The sequence below is a fragment of the Schistocerca gregaria genome, chromosome 6 (genome assembly GCF_023897955.1).
Source record: "Schistocerca gregaria isolate iqSchGreg1 chromosome 6, iqSchGreg1.2, whole genome shotgun sequence".
NCBI lineage: Eukaryota > Metazoa > Arthropoda > Insecta > Orthoptera > Acrididae > Schistocerca > Schistocerca gregaria.
In genome coordinates this window covers 71,358,779-71,377,155 of record NC_064925.1, presented here as the reverse complement: position 1 = coordinate 71,377,155, position 18,377 = coordinate 71,358,779, and the positions used below count along the sequence as shown (strand labels likewise).

Here is an 18,377-nt window from a genome sequence, read left to right as displayed (position 1 = left end):
GATGCACATCGCATAGTGCAACATAGTACTCAGCTATTTGACCAAGCATTTTACAAGAAAAAACTACATATGTCTGTTTGTTTGCTAAAGCTCAAAAGCTAGTGTAATGCAGGCTGTTTTAACGTGGCAAATCAGGTAGCGGATGTTTTGAATTGTAGTTGCATTGAATACCACTAGAGGTCGGTCCTGAACTATGTTGTTAACAATACTCTGCTAACCTCAACAATCGATTGTGCGGTAGCTGTCCCGAGATGCTTTGTGTTGTGTGTTGTTTTCTTTTCTTCTTTTGAAAGAAGTCAAGCAACTAGTCCTGGCCCATCACAGATTTCAATTATGACCCTTACAACACCAGAAGAAATTGCCGATCCCTGTGACAATGTGTCAGTTCTGCTGTATGCTGCTGCACAGCAAAATGGAGGTGGGTTTGTGTCCCCACACAGATCCTGCCCCTGTGGCAGCCAAAATTCTAGCCTGTTTACGCTTATGGGCATCTGTGAATACAGCCTATAGTACCCGCACTCTGCACTATAGTGATTGGATTACAAGATCTGTAACATTTTTCAACGGCACCAAAATTCTTCCCCAACATTAAGATCGAGTTGCCACATATTTTGTTCTACTTCTATGCTAAGTGCCTCATCAGTACTATTTGTGGTATTGTAAGGCATGGGTCGCAGTGCTACAAATGCTGCAAGAAGTCGAAATTAGTAGTCTGCAGATTTTTTAATCTTCAAACTGGGCAGGAAAAGACAATATCCAGAAACACCTTATACCTGACACATATTCACTTAACTGGTGGGAAAATGCTGCTGCTTTTCAACAGCACATCCGTTTTTGAAAGGTTAAATGCAGCCAAATGACGGAAACAAAGGCCACTTTGTAAGAAAAATGTGTTACAAGTTTTTACAAATGCAAACATTCCAGTCAAAAAGCTCTGAATCAGCAATTTTTAGCAGTCAATACCAAATAATTAATAATTTATTTGTATTCACCCATGTATTGTGACAACATTTTGAAATTGTCCATCTAATCATTTACAAACACGAAAAATAGGTGCAAAGTTTGACGAAAATAGATGTGGATTTTGCAAAAAATAGATGCTACACTTTCCAGTTCCTATGCACAATGGAAATAGGCAAGGTATGATAACAAGTAACTTGCAATAAAAACTGTATGCATATTAAGTAAAATTTTGATGGATACTTTATTTTATCATAACACTGTCATCTTTGCATTTTCTTCCATTCTTGCTTGCAAACATTGTAGTCTCAGAAAATAGCCATACTTTTAATTTGTTGAGCATGTACCTAGAAGCAAAATTTTTGTCTGCTATAGCCACACTTAGTTTACGAAAATTCTCGGTCTTCAGTGGAAGAAATGTGAGAAATGCTGTGTCCCCCTCTTTTTGGTACCGAACGTAACCCAGTGAACTACAAGTATTGCTTTCAGCCATTATCTAAAACTAAAAAAGTATTAATGATACGAATATAATAGAGGGAGACATTCCAAGTGGGAAAAATATATCTAAAAACAAAGATGATGTGACTTATCAAACAGAAGCGCTGGCAGGTCAATAGACACACAAACAAACACAAACATACACACAAAATTCAAGCTTTCGCAACCAACGGTTGCTTCTTCGGGAAAGAGGGAAGGATAGGGAAAGACAAAAGGATGTGGGTTTTAAGAGAGAGGGTGAGGAGTCATTCCAATCCTGGGAGTGGAAAGACTTACCTTAGGGGGAAAAAAAAGGGCAGGTAGACACACAAACACAAACACACACACACACACACAAACACACACAAACACACAAACACACACACACACACACACACATTTGTAAAGGCAAATATTTGGGCAGAGATGTCAGTCGAGGCGGAAGTACAGAGGCAAAGATGTTGTTGAAAGACAGGTGACGTATGAGCGGCGGCAACTTGAAATTAGCGGAGGTTGAGGTCTGGCAGATAACGAGAAGAGAGGATATACTGAAGGGCAAGTTCCCATCTCCGGAGTTCTGACAGGTTGGTGTTAGTGGGAAGTATCCAGATGACCCGGACTGTGTAACACTGTGCCAAGATGTGCTTGCCGTGCACCAAGGCACATTTAGCCACAGGGTGATCCTCATAACCAACAAACACTGTCTGCCTGTGTCCGTTCATGCGAATGGACAGTTTGTTGCTGGTCATTCCCACATAGAAAGCTTCACAGTGTACACAGCTTAGTTCTTAAATCACGTGGGTGCTTTCACACGTGGCTCTGCCTTTGATCGTGTACACCTTCCAGGTTACAGGACTGGAGTAGGTGGTGGTGGGAGTGTGCATGGGACAGGTTTTACACCGAGGACGGTTACAAGGATAGGAGCCAGGGGTAGGGAAGGTGGATTAGGGATTTCTTAGGGATGAACTAAGAGGTTACGAAGGTTAGGTGGACAGCGGAATGACACCCTTGGTGGAGTGGGGAGGATTTCATGAAGGATGGATCTCATTTCAGGGCAGGATTTGAGGAAGTCGTATCCCTGCTGGAGAGCCACATTCAGAGTCTGATCAATTCCTGGAAAGTATCCTGTCACAAGTGGGGCACTTTTGTGGTACTTCTGTGGGAGGTTCTGGGTTTGAGGGGATGAGGGAGTGGCTCTGGTTGTTTGCTTCTGTACCAGGTCGGGAGCGTAGTTGCGGGATGCGAAGGCTGTTTTCAGGTTGTTGGTTAAGGTAAGTCTTTCCACTCCCGGAATTGGAATAACTCCTTACCCTCTCCCTTAAAACCCACATCCTTTCGTCTTTCCCTATCCTTCCCTCTTTCCTGAAGAAGCAACTGTTGGTTGCGAAAGCTTGAATTTTGTGTGTATGTTTGTGTGTCTATCGACCTGCCAACGCTTCTGTTTGGTAATTCACGTCATTTTTGTTGTTAGATATAAAAAAGTATTAAAAAACACTCATTCTGTCAAAGACAGCTCCTTATCTCATTTCATTACCACTTCAAAATAATGAAGTGAATTTTTTGACACCAGAAAGCAACAAAAAGTTAAGATGCATCACTTCGTATCAAATCAGTTTGTAACTGCAGACAGCGAGGTACAATATGTTGCTTCTATGAAGTGATATGTTGCGCAATGTTGACAGTACCAACGAATGATTCACACCAAACAAACAGTTAATTATTATTACTAGTTTTAGTGAGTTTTGAATATGCATATTTTGTGGAGAATTTGTGTTGCTTGTGCTTATTAAAAAGTGTGATGGAAGCAGCATTACTGTAAGAAAGAAGCAGCTCTGCAGTTTGATCACATTTTCTGCCACCTGCTGATTTGGTGATTATCCCGAGCAGCTAGCAGCTAGCAGCTTCACCCTGGTATCTGAGACCTACTGCTCTCCACAGAATAACACTTGCCTTGACAATGGCCTAAAAAAGGGGGGGGGGGAGAAGAAAAGTGAGTTCCAGTGGAGAGTCTGTGCAAAAGCCTGTTTGAGAGTGGACATTCAGCTGTTGATAATCCCGTAATTTTGTTAGCATTTCATTTGATGTAATTGTCAAGACTTCACTTAAATAAGCATAAGGTAAGCATGAATTATATCTCCAGCACAAGCCAGACTTCACAGTCTGAAATCCAAGGAAGGAAGGAAGGAAGGAAGGGGGGGGGGGGGGATTGTACTCCAAATAAACAAGTCAGTAACTGCAAATCTGTACACCACAGCAATGTCTTGGCTCTGTTACCTTCAACAGGCAGCTGTGCAAATTTTCGCCATTTTGACTAAGATAAATTCACACTTTGGTGCTCATCTTCAGCAGGCCGATGCAGAGGTTGGCAAGAAAACAGCTAAGTAAAAAATCCACGCAATTCACACATTTGTTTACATTTTAACGCCGACTTTGGAACTTTGTGTTAAACTGCATGTGTAATTTTTGTATCCAGATTTTAAATTCTAAATTCGCGTATTTTACTGTTCACATTGCCTCTGCATAATCTTTCAATGACTGTATCAATACCTCTTTGTACTGTGATAAATTGTGAAAAAACACTTACTGTTACCATCAACTTTAGGCTTGAACTTATTTGTGCTCTTTTAAAACTTTTGATCACAGTACGCCTAGGCTCATTTAAAACAATGATTCTCTAACTGCATTGTATAATTATGTAAGAAATATGTTATTTTTGAGAATTTTTGGGCACTTCCAAACTATGTTTTTATAAGTTACTTTTATGAGTGTTCTGGATAATTTATTTCATAGTAAATCAGTGTTTGTGATTCACAGTTAGTGCCAAAGAATAGATTACCCCAAATTTCATTGTATATCAATGCAAATAAACATGCATTTTTGACAATTGTTCGGAGTTACCATTGATCTGTGCATAATCCAGTTTGGTGTATATTGGCATTTGGGATTCAGTTACTGTAGCAGATATCGTAACTAACATATCGTGTTACATCAACTTTTCCCTTAAAGAAGAGTATACATTATCTACATTTACCATAATGAATCTATTTTACATTGTCCTCAATGGTGAGTGTTCATCGGAGGTGAGGGTATCATCTGAAGTGCCCCAGGGAAGTGTGGTAGGTCCGCTGTTGTTTTCTATCTACATAAATGATCTTTCGGATAGGGTGGATAGCAATGTGCGGCTGTTTGCTGACAATGCTGTGGTGTACGGGAAGGTGTCGTCGTTGAGTGAGCGTAGGAGAATACAAGATGACTTGGACAGGATTTGTGATTGGTGTAAAGAATGGCAGCTAACTCTAAATATAGATAAATGTAAATTAATGCAGATGAATAGGAAAAAGACTCTCATAATGTTTGAATACTCCATTAGTAGTGTAGCGCTTGACAGAGCCACATCGATTAAATATTTGAGCGTAATATTGCAGAGAGATATGAAGTGGGACAAGCATGTAATGGCAGTTGTGGGGAGTGTGGATATTTGTCTTCGGTTCATTGCTAGGATTTTTGGAAGATGTGGTTCATCTGTGAAGGAGACCACTTATAAAACACTAACACGACCTATTCTCGAGTACTGCTCGAGTGTTTGGGATCCCTATCAGGTCGAATTGAGGGAGGACATAGAAGCAATTCAGAGGTGGGCTGCTAGATTTGTTACTGGTAGGTTTGATCATCGTGCGAGTGTTACGGAAATGCTTCAGGAACTTGAGTGAGAGTCTCTGGAGAAAAGGAGGCGTTCTTTACGTGAATCGCTACTGAGGAAATTTAGAGAATCAGCATTTGAGGCTGTTTGCAGTACAATTTTACTGCCGCCAACTTATATTTCGCGGAAAGACCACAAAGATAATATAAGAGAGATTAGGTCTCATACGGAGGCATACAGGCAGTCATTTTTCCCCTCGTTCTGTTTGAGAGTGGAACAGGGAGAGAAGATGCTAGTTGTGGTAGGAGGTACCCTCCGCCACGCACCGTATGGTGGATTGCGGAGTATGTATGTAGATGTAGATTTCTGAGTTTACTAACCACTACAATTACATCTACATCTACATCCATACTCCGCAAGCCACCTGACGGTGTGTGGTGGAGGGTACCCTGAGTACCTCTATCGGTTCTCCCTTCTATTCCAGTCTCGTATTGTATGTGGAAAGAAGGATTGTCGGTATGCTTCTGTGTGGTCTCTAATCTCTCTGATTTTATCCTCATGGTCTCTCCGCGAGATATACGTAGGAGGGAGCAATATACTGCTTGACTCTTCGGTGAAGGTATGTTCTCGGAGCTTTAACAGAAGCCCGTACCGAGCTACTGAGCGTCTCTCCTGCAGAGTCTTCCACTGGAGTTTATCTATCATCTCCGTAACGCTTTCGCAATTACTAAATGATCCTGTAACGAAGTGCGCTGCTCTCCATTCGATCTTCTCTATCTCTTCTATCAACCCTATCTGGTACGGATCCAACACTGTTGAGTAGTATTCAAGCAGTGGGCGAACAAGCGTACTGTAACCTACTTCCTTTGTTTTCCGATTGCATTTCCTTAGGATTCTTCCAATGAATCTCAGTCTGGCATCTGCTTTACCGACGATCAACTTTATATGATCATTCCATGTTAAATCACTCCTAATGCGTACTCCCAGATAATTTATGGAATTAACTGCTTCCAGTTGCTGACCTGCTATTTTGTAGCTAAATGATAAGGGACCTATCTTTCTATGTATTCACATCACATTACACTTGTCTACATTGAGATTCAATTGCCATTCCATGCACCATGCGTCAATTCGCTGCAGATCCTCCTGCATTTCCGTACAATTTTCCATTGTTGTAACCTCTCGATACACCACAGCATCATCCGCAAAAAGCCTCAGTGAACTTCCGACGTCATCCACCGGGTCATTTATGTATATTGTGAATAGCAACGGTCCTATGACACTCCCCTGCGGCACACCTGAAATCACTCTTACTTCGGAAGACTTCTCTCCATTGAGAATGACATGCTGCGTTCTGTTATCTAGGAACTCCTCAATCCAATCACACAATTGATCTGATAGTCCGTATGCTCTTACTTTGTTCATTAAACGACTGTGAGGAACTGTGTCAAACGCCTTGCGGAAGTCAAGCAACACAGCATCTACCTGTGAACCCGTGTCTGTGGCCCTCTGAGTCTCGTGGACGAATAGCGCGAGCTGGGTTTCACACGACCATCTTTTTCGAAACCCATGCTGATTCCTACAGAGTAGATTTCTAGTCTCCAGAAAAGACATTATACTTGGACATAATACGTGTTCCAAAATTCTACAACTGATCGACGTTAGAGATATAGGTCTATAGTTCCTTCTTGAAAACGGGGATGACCTGTGCCCTTTTCCAATCCTTTGGAACGCTTTGCTCTTCTCGAGACCTACGGTACACCGCTGCAAGAAGGGGGAAGTTCCTTCGCGTACTCTGTGTAAAATCGAACTGGTATCCCATCAGGACCAGCGGCCTTTCCTCTTTTGAGTGATTTTAATTGTTTCTCTATCCCTCTGTCGTTTATTTCGATATCAACCATTTTATCAACTGTGTGACAATCTAGAGAAGGAAGCACAGTGCAGTCTTCCTCTGTGAAACAGCTTTGGAAGAAGACATTTAGTATTTCGGCCTTTAGCCTGTCATCCTCTGTTTCAGTACCATTTTGGTCACAGTGTCTGGACATTTTGTTTTGATCCACCTACCGCTTTGACATAGGACCAAAATTTCTTAGGATTTTCTGCCAAGTCAGTACATAGAACTTTACTTTCGAATTCATTGAAAGCCTCTCGCATAGCCCTCCTCACACTACATTTCGCTTCGCGTAATTTTTGTTTGTCTGCAAGGCTTTGGCTATGTTTATGTTTGCTGTGAAGTTCCCTTTGCTTCCGCAGCAGTTTTCTAACTCGTTTGTTGTACCACGGTGGCTCTTTCCCATCTCTTACGATCTTGCTTGTCACATACTCATCTTACGCATATTGTACGATGGTTTTGAACTTTGTCCACTGATCCTCAACACTATCTGTACTTGAGACAAAACTTTTGTGTTGAGCCATCAGGTACTCTATACTCTGCTTTTTGTCACTTTTGCTAAACAGAAAAATCTTCCTACCTTTTTTAATATTTCTATTTACTGCTGAAATCATCGATGCAGTAACCGCTTTATGATCGCTGATTCCCTGTTCTGCATTAACTGATTCAAATAGTTCGGGTATGTTTGTCACCAGAAGGTCTAATATATTATCGCCACGAGTCGGTTCTCTGTTTAACTGCTCAAGGTAGTTTTCAGATAAAGCACTTAAAAATATTTCACTGGATTCTTTGTCCCTGCCACCCGTTATGAACGTTTGAGTCTCCCAGTCTATATCTGGCAAATTAAAATCTCCACCCAGAACTATAACATGGTGGGGAAATCTACTCGAAAGATTTTCCAAATTATCCTTCAGGTGCTGAGCCACAACAGCTGCTAAGCCACAACAGCTGCTGAGCCCAGGGGCCTATAGAGACATCCAATTACCATGTCTGAGCCTGCTTTAACCGTGACCTTCACCCAAATTATTTCACAGTTCGGATCTCCGTCAATTTCCTTCGATACTATTGGACTTCTTATCACTATAAACACGCCTCCCCCTTCATTGTCCAGCCTGTCTCTACGGTATACATTCCAATCTGAGTTTAGAATTTCATTACTGTTTATGTCTGGTTTCAGCCAACTTTCTGTCCCTAGTACTATTTGGGCATTGTGACAGTTTATTATTGAGAGCAATTCTGGGACCTTTCTATAGACGCTCCTGCAGTTTACTATTAGCACATTAATATTGTTATTCCCTGTTGCATTTTGCCTACTTCTACATTGCCGCGTCTCAGGAGGTGTCTTGTCGGGCCTAGGGAGGGAATTCTCTAACCTAAAAAACCCACATGTGCACTCCACACGTACTCCGCTACCCTTGTAGCCACATCCGGCGTGTAGTGCATGCCTGACCTATTCAGGGGGACCCTACATTTCTCCACCCGATAGCGGAGGTCGAGAAATTTGCACCCCACCTCTCCACAGAATTGTCTGAGCCTCTGGTTTAAGCCTTCCACTCGGCTCCAAACCAGAGGACCACGATCGGTTCTGAAAACGATACTACAAATAGTTAGCTCTGATTCCTACCCACGAGCGAGGCTTTCCGCCTTCACCAACTCTGCCAACCGCTTGTACGAACTGAGGATGACCTCTGAACCCAGACGGCAGGAGTCATTGCTGCCGACAAGAGCAACAATTTGCAGTCGGGTGCACCCAGTGCTCTCTATCGCCGCCGGTAGAGCCTCCTCCACATCTCGGATGAGACCCCCTGGCAAGCAGACAGAGTGAACACTGGTCTTCTTCCCCGACCTTTCCGCTATTTCCCTAAGGGGCTCCATCACCCGCCTAACGTTGGAGCTCTCAATAACTAATAAATCCCTCCCCCCGTGTGCCTGCTCGGACCTTGCTGAAGGAGCAGCCACATGTCCACTCACAGGCAGAGCGGGCGATGCCACACGGCCAGCCTCCACATTGACCCACCGCCTCGTGCGCCACGAACGCCGCTTGACCCGCCAGTCCCCTTGGGGAGAGGGTGGCCCAACTGCGCCTGGTACCCGTGAAGATGTCTCGACAGCAGGGACAGTGGGTGAAGCATGTAACACCTGGGGTGTACCTTGCGACGCACCAGACTACCCACTGCCGCTACACTCCGAGGCAGCAGCCTGAAGACGGCTGACCGCGGCCATCAACACGCTCAGCTGTTCGTGAAGAGTGGCCAGCTCCTCTTGCGTCCGTACACAGCAGTCACACATCCTATCCATCCTAAGGAATCAATTTACTGAAGAGACTTAATCAACTTTTAACTAGACTGCTAATCCACTGAAGGCGACTGATTATTGACTAAACTGTGATTGCTAACCACTTCTTGTAGAAAACAATGAAAATAGCACTACCTGTCTCTGGACTGTATTCAAAACAAACACTAGCACTACTGGCACTGTGGCTGACTAAAGGGATTCTCTCTGACTGTATTCAAAACAAACACGAAATCTCTGGAACACTATTACTAGCACTCGACAATTAAAGCTTCCTAAAAGCAAAAACACACCGAAGAAGAAGTGACAAGTAAGAAAAATACAGTTAATACTTAAATTAAGGTAGCTCGCTGCACAGCAGACGTGAAGCAGACGGCGGTTAGGGCGACCACAAAAAGTTTTAGGAAATCAGTAATTTTTAGCGACATGTTTTTCTGTTTTCTTAATACAAATATACTGCCTCAATAAACATCTGGGTATTTGGTCAAATTCTTATAGGAAAATAATTTTTTAAGCACAACAGATTAAAAGATAATCAGCAGGCTTAGATCAAAGTTATATTCCACTGTCCTGTAATGCATTGCACCAGCCAAAGTGCAGACCCACTGTAAATGCTGTACTCTTAACACTGTATCAGTTAGTTGACATTTGTAAGGAAATGGAAATTGCCCTGCCTACTGTCAAATCATTGGCAATTGCTGCAAATCAATGTGTTGGAAGAGCTCCAGATAGTCACGTACCTGTGGTACCAGTACCAAAGATACCTTAAGTAATATCCTCACCTGTGGATCCTGCCTCCTCCGGAGAAAGCACGTGATCTGCCATTACTCATGCACTTGACTGTGAATAGCATTTCAATGGTCAATCTAGTAGACACAGGCATCCTATATGGGGTGAACAGGGACCTGGGTGGCCTCAGGGTATTGTACTGATACCCCTAACCAACAAATCTGAGGTGCTGTATTTCACTGAAACAGAGCTAATGGGACTTAATTCAAATGGTTTGGGGAAACCTGTTTTGTACAGTGTCAAGACGGACAGAGGCCTATTAACTATCGGCACTTCAACTGTATGGCAAATGATTGTACCCCTTAGAAAGGATGGAAGATTGTGTTTAATGTCCCATCGACATTGAGGGTTTAAAGATGGAGGGCAAACTCTGATTGGGTCAAGGATGGAGAAGAAAATGGGCTGTGCCATTTCAACAGAATCATCCCAGTATTTTCCTGGAGCAATTCAGGGAAATTACAGAAAACCTTAATCTGGATGGAATGTCCTCCTGAATGTGAGCCCAGTGTGCTAACCAGTGCGCCACCTTGTTCTGTTGTACCCCTTAGAAAAATGGCAGCAAGGGACAGGAAAAGACACCGGGTGCCCTCGGTTTAAGTGCCTGGGGGCCCTCATCCAACATGCTGAAGTGGATATTCCAGCAGCAGTTGCGGGAACAGGGTGCAACCAACTGCAGATTGTGATGCACGCAGGAGCAAATGATGCCTGTCGTGTGGGCTCCGAAATCATTCGTGGGTCATTCCAGCAATTGGCAGAGAAGGTTCAGAAGACCAATTTCACAAGTGGAGTTCCTATGAAGCTCGCAATTTGCAGCATTGTCAGCAGACCTGATTGCGGTTCTTTGGTTCTGAGTCAAGTGGAACGACTAAACCAGATACCTTGAGGGTTTCTGTGACAAGCTAGGCTGTGACTTCCATAGGGTTAACTGTAAGGTCACCCTAAAAGGGTCAGGTGTGCACTACACATCAGAGGCTGCTACCTACGTAGTTGACTGGGTGTGGGGTGCATACACTTACTTTCTTTCTTTCCTTTTCTTTTCTTTTTTTAGATTAGGTGACTCTCAATCCAAGCCAGATAATGATAGCTGTAGGAAATCCAGAAGTATCAGTGAAATATCAAACGAAATGCCTTAAAACCTTTGTTGGCTTGTACATAACTTTACCTATTGTACTGTAACCATCAGCTGCGACTAATCATCCAACAATCAATTGGGGATATTAGTTTTGTTAGTGGTGGGCATTATAACACATCCCCTGAAATGTTATTAAATACCTTCTCTGAAAACTACCTACAATAGATAGTTCTGAACCCAACCCAAGATGGAAATAGATTGGATGTAACAGAGACAAATAGACCTGACCTCTTTGAGGCTATCCACATGGAAACAGGTATCAGTTACCAAATGACGCTTTGTGGCAACAATTACCCAAGTAGAAAGAACCACTGAAACAAGCAGAAAGTTATACAGAATGAAATTTAACAAAACTGGCAAACTGCCTGACTCAAAATGGAGGAAAAAAGGTCCTATGAACATGCACCTGAAAATGCATCACTGCCACAGTAGATGGCACTGATGAATGACAGTTCCTCTGAGGGTTGTTTGGGAGAAGAGACCAAACAGCGAGGTCATCGGTCTCATCTCTGACCATGTGCTGAGTTTTCCTTGTGTGTTGTAGTCTGTGAGACTGATGTAATGAACTGTAAGCAGCACAATGGTCCAGTATTCACGTTGGGGACAAGGTGAGATGGTGTTTGTTTAAAGCTAAGTACATGGGAATTGTCGAGAGGCAGCACGGCTATACCAAAACAAGTACCTTCAAAATCACCAACCACATCACAGAACACTTCAAGCCCTTTTTGAGCATTTGTGTTATCATGGGTGCTTTCAGACAGAAGAATGTGCAGGGAAGCAGTGGACTGTGCGTACACCAGATCTGGAGGACCAGGTTCTGCCGGATATTGACACAAACACCACTACAAGCTCCAGGCTAGTGACCTGCCAACAAGGTGTAAGCCACAATACGATTATGTGTATTCTGCATGACAACTGCTACTATCCCTATCACCTGCAACGAGTGTTAGGATTCTCAGTTGTGGATTTCCCTCTACAGGAAGGATTCTGAAGACGGTGTTTTCACCAGACCATCACAATTATAGGATTTCTGTCATCAGCCCTCTTTAATGACAAGGTAACCTTTATCAGAACTGGCATCATCATCCTTATAATCATCATCTGTGGGCTATAGACAATCCTCGGGTAATGGTTGAGGCATCTTATTAGCATCAGTTCAGCATCAATGTGTAGGCATGGATTCTTGGCGACCAAATACTTGGACTGGCTGCTGTTCACTAATGCCTCAATGGAGGAATATACCTGAACTTGCTGTGGAATACTCTGCCTCAGTTGCTTGAGACTGTGCCTTTGGCAATATGACAGGTTAAGTGGTTCCTGCATGACGGGAGCACCACCGCACTTCTGCTTTACAGTTTGCCAACAATTCAACAACATCTTCCCTGGACATTGGATAGGGCACCGAGGCCCTGCAGCATGGCCTGCTAGATCATCAGACTTATATACCCTGGATTTTTACATCTGGGGGCATCTGAAAAATGTTATGTATGCTGAAGCAGTTCCTGATGTACAGACCCTTCAACAGCGTCTTCATGATGCCTGCGACACTATTTGGAGAGAGGCCAGACATGCTAAAAAGTGTGACAATCCCTGATGCGATGTGAGAACACTTGCACTGCATCCCACGGAGACCACTTTAAACATATGCTGTGATGTGGATGTGATGCAGCTCTGTACTGTGTTCCGGGACAATTTGTTCAATTTGTTGTTGCTGCATGCAACCATTCCCTTCCAGACACGTGTTCATTGGACCTTTTTTCTTCCATTTCCATTAAATAATCTGTACATTAAGTTTGCTAGTTTTATTAATTTTCCCCTGTACATGTTCAGTAAACTAGACAATAAATCAGTAGTGTCATATCTCAATGAGGATCTTTTAACTTTTAGCACAAGGCAGGAGAATGTAGAAGAACAATGGCTGAAGTTTAAAGAAAGTTGACCATGTACTGGATCGATATGTACCTAGTAGGACAGTTCATAATGGGAAGGGTCCTCTATGGTATACAGTCACAAGAAAGAAACTTCTAAAGAAACAGACTATTCCATAACAGGCGTAAAACAAAGAAGAGGGCGAGAGAGAGAGAGAGCTGCTGAATGTAGTGTGTTTGGCTGTCAAAAGAGAGATGTGTGAAGCCTTTAATGGTTACCGTAGCAGAATATTGTCAAATTATCTTTCACTAAATCCAAAGTAATTCTGACATATGGCTGATGCCACCAAAGTTAAGTGTCCAGTCCCTAGCAAATGAAACTATATCTGAAATTAACGTTAGCAAAGTAAATGCTGAAACACTTAACTGTTTTCAAATGTTCCTTTACAAAGGAAAACTGCCCCAATTTAACACTTGTACCACAGAAAAGAGGAGTGAAATAAGTAATAGTAAGTAATAGTGTCACTTGTGATGAAAAACACCTGAAATCATAAAAACTGAACAAAGCTACAGGGTCTGATGGTATCCCTATTAGATTCTATACTGAATTTGCAGATAAGTTAGCCCCTCTTCTAACTACAATGTATTGCAGATACCTCTGACAGAAAACCATGCCTTGCAGTCAGATGAAGGAAAAAGCCACACTTATCTACAAGAAGTTTAATCGAAGTGATCCACAAAAATACCATTGAATATTGTTGATAATTTGTTATAGAATCTTAGAACATATTCTTAGCTCAAACATAATGACGTGTCTCTAACAGAATGATCTCCTTCATGGCAATCAGCATGGATTCCAAAAACATCAATCATGTGAAACCTAACACAGTTTTCTCATGACATTCTAAAAGCTTTGGATCAAAGCAATCAGGCAGATGCAGTATTTGTTATTTTCAAAAAGTATTTGACTTAGTGCCATACCTATGCTTAAGATCAGAAGCATGATCATATGGGCTATCAAGTGAAATGTGTGACTTGATTGAGGACTTTTTGGTAACAATGTTATGTTGGATGGAGAGTCATCATCAGATGTAAAAGCATAACTGGGTATGCCCCACAGAAGTCTGCTTGGACAATTCCTGTTAATGTTGTGTACAATGACCTTGCAGACCGTATTAACCCATTATCTCCCATTGATCATTTCTAGACTATTTTCTTTTTTAAAATTACTAATTATGGTATAACTTATATAGAATTCAAATTATTATACTATAAACCTACATTATTGACAGAACTGCTGTAATTTTTTTATTTGTGAACATACAAAGAATGAGATTTTTCTTATATTTTAAAATGAGATCACAATCATTGCAAATGCAGCACATCACCGTTTATAAAATTTCTATGTTCACTTTTTTGTGCTGCTAACTGGTTCTCCAGCAAAAGGTTCATATAATAATACTATAAGTAAAGAATTTGCCATTACTGGTCTACATTGTTGGTTGGCAAACATTAAGAGGAACAATTTAGTTTTTGGCGCTAAAGATAGAGTAAACTCAAGAAAACAGAAGAAACTTTGCAGCCAACTGCCAACTTATAGTAAATTGAAGCCAATATATGCGGCAAAACCTAAAAATTACATTTCAGCTTATGCAGCTATAGAAGACATAAAACGAAAATAAAGGATCTCATGCCATTTGAAGTTGGAGAAAATATCTTGAATTTTAATTCATTTGATCATATCATGATAAAATCAATGTGATAAGCAAGTTGCTTTAAAAATGTATACAACTTCTCTTTCGACATTGGAGAGCTGAGAGTATTCCCAGGCTTAATACTTTTGTCAGGGTATCACATATTTCCATCGGAAACACATCATTGGTCTGAAGACATCAGATTAGGACAGTAAACAGGCAAGAAAGCTACCTCGCAAAATAGATATCAGAATATGAAATCTCTAATTCACTTCAATGATAATGATCAAGCTAAAGACAACAAACATGATAGAGGGTTCATGGTTATGTCTTTAATTACAAATATTAACAAGTTCTTCCAGCAGTTTCATATATTTTTGAAAAGCTTGAGTGTTAATGAAATGATTGTGAAGTATTAAGGCCATCTCACAGTAAAACAGTTCATTTGAGGCAAGCCAATTTGATCTGGCTATGAACTATGGGCATTGTATGCTTCCAGTGATTACTGTTTCAATTTTGATTTGTAATGTGGCAAGGAAGTGACAAATACAAATGCTGACCCTGGTGTTGGATCTAGGGTAGTGTACTGAATATCCCAGGGACATACTATTTACTTCGAAAACTATTTTGCTAGTCAAAAATCTCTTGCTGCACCCATAAAACATTGGATTTAGAGCAATAGGTCAAGTGAGAGGAAACACAACTGAAGAGTGCCATCTTCAAGAAAACAAAGCAATTATGACTTTGCCTTTGACACAAGAGGTGAAATCCTGTTTGCCAATCAAATAATGATAAACACATCTTGATTGGCACCAATTTCATACTGTGGAGCCACTCACTTCTGCAAGTAGGTGGAATAAAACAACTAGTCAGAAAACCAACTGACACAGCTTGTAAAGAATTAATATATACAGGGTGACCGGGCCAAATATCTCACGAAATAAGCGAAAAACCTACAAAGAACGAAAGTTGTCTAGCTTGAAAGGGGAAACCAGATGGCGCTATGGTTGGCCCGCTAGATGGTGCTGGCATAGGTCAAACAGATATCAACTGTTCTTTTTTTTTCTTTTTTGAAAAAAATGGGAACCCCCATTTTTTATTACATATTCGATTAGTACATAAAGAAATAGGAATGTTTTAGTTGGACCACTTTTTTCACTTTGTGATAGATGGCGCTGCAATAGTCACAAACATATGGCTCACAATTTTAGACAAACAGTTGGTAACAGGAAGGTTTTTTAAATTAACATACAGAACGTAGGTACTTTTGAACATTTTATTTTGGTTGTTCCAATGTGATAAATGTACCTTTGAGAGAACGCATACTGTTACAGCGTGATTACCTGTAAATACCACATTAATGCAATAAATGCTCAAAATGATGTCCGTCAGCCTCAAAGCATTTGCCACTACGTGTAACGACATTCCTCTCAACAGTGAGTAGTTCACCTTCCATAATGTTCACAAATGCATTGACAATGCGCTGACACATGTTGTCAGGTGTTGTCGGTGGATCACGATAGCAAATATCCTTCAACCATCCTAACAAAGAGAATTCCGGGAACGTTAGATCCGGTGAACGTGCGGGCCATGGTATAGTGCTTCAACGACCAATCCACCTGTCATGAAATATGCTATTTAATACCGCTTCAACTGCACGCGAGCTATGTGCCGGACATCCATCATGTTGGAAGCACATCACCATTCTGTCATGCAGTGAAACATCTTGTAGTAACATCGGTAGAACATTACGTAGGAAATCAGTATACATTGCACCATTTAGATTGCCATCGATAAAATGGGGACCAATTATCCTTCCTCCCATAATGCCGCACCATACATTAACCCACCAAGGTTGCTGATGTTCCACTTGTGGCAGCCATCGTGGATTTTCCGTTGCCCAATAGTGCATATTATGCCCATTTACGTTACCACTGTTGGTAAATGAGACTTCGTCACTTCATGGAACACGTGCAAAAAATCTGTCATCATCCCATAATTTCTCTTGTGCCCAGTGGAAGAACTGTACACGATGTTCAAAGTCGTCACCATGCAATTCCTGGTGCATAGATATATGGTACAGGTGCAATCAATGTTGATGTAGCATTCTCAACACCGACGTTTTTGAGATTCCCAATTCTCGTGCAATTTGTCTGCTACGGATGTGCGGATTAGCTGCGCAGCAGCTAAAACACCTACTTGGGCATCATCATTTGTTGTAGGTCGTGGTTGATGTTTCACATGTGGCTGAACAATTCCAGTTTCCTTAAATAACATAACTATCCGGCAAACGGTCCAGACACTCGAATGATGTCGTCCAGGATACCGAGCACTGTACATAGCACACGCCCGTTGGGCATTTTGATCACAATAGCCATACATCAACACGATACCGACCTTTTCCGTAATTGGTTAACGGTCCATTTTAACACGAGTAATGTATCACGAAGCTAATACCATCCGCATTGGCGGAATGTTACGTGATTCCACATACTTATAAATTTGTGACTATTACAGCGCCATCTATCACAAAGCGAAAAAAGTGGTCCAACTAAAACATTCATATTTCTTTACATACTACACGAATATGTAATAAAAATGGGGGTTCCTATTTAAAAAAAAACAGTTGATATCCGTTTGACATGTGGCAGCGCCATCTAGCGGGCCAACCACAGCACCATCTGGTTCCCCCTTCAAGCTAGACGAGTTTCATTCTTTGTAGTTTTTTTCGTTTGATGCTTATTTTGTGAGATATTTGGCCCTGTCACTATCAATGGACCACCCTGTATATATGGGAGGAGTAGGCCATCCCAACAAGCTTGTTGGGAAATATGCCATTTCTTTACACGGTAAGAAATGACGTTGGACTCTCTTTATAAGAATAACTGATATGACTGTTGTGAACAACTATTATACTCCGTATGGCTCATGTAGCACGATTTCTGGGGAGTTTTCAACGATATCTTGCTGTTCAGTATCTAAAACAGCTACCAACTGCAGAGTGGGATATCCCTTATCAACACCAAGAAGAGTGTTTCATGAAGTAAGATATGATGGAAAAGGACCACTTTTTGTCAATATGTAATTCCCAAGGATTTTGTCAGTTTGTTGGTTACAAAAGCATACCAATGACATACTGTAAGAAATGTAACAACTGCTTTGAATCTTACCACACAATACGATACAGCAATGTAAAAGCATAAATAGGTAGATAGAACTGAAAAACACTGACGTCTGTAAAGTAAATTTTAAAAGTAATAGAGGTTTTTCTTCTAAAACTGGATGATTTTTGTAACACAAAAATATATAACAATGAATAATATAATGAGTATATGTAATTTACCTTTACAAACAACAAAGCTGTAATAATGTACTTATGAAAAATGAATATTCAACAGAAATACCAATATTTAAATGTCTGTATAAACATCAGATCCTATATCATCTTAGTTATCTATTTATAGATCAGGCAATTCTGTTCATTGGAGAACCTTAAAAAATAAATTAAGGAATTATTTATGTTATTTGACATCATTATATTGTATAAACATGGAAACATAAGGTTTCATTTTCTTCCGCACAGTACATTTTAACTATGATAGCAATGCATTTAATCCTTAGACACACTGCTTCT

The 18,377-nt window shown here is 41.2% G+C and overlaps 1 protein-coding gene across 2 annotated transcripts in view; it reads right to left on the bottom strand.

Annotated features, from left to right (window-relative positions):
* The window catches only part of LOC126279045 (poly [ADP-ribose] polymerase tankyrase), a 287,326-nt gene that overhangs the window by 93,916 nt on the left and 175,033 nt on the right, over nt 1–18,377 (bottom strand). The gene's annotated exons all lie outside the window — the stretch shown is intronic.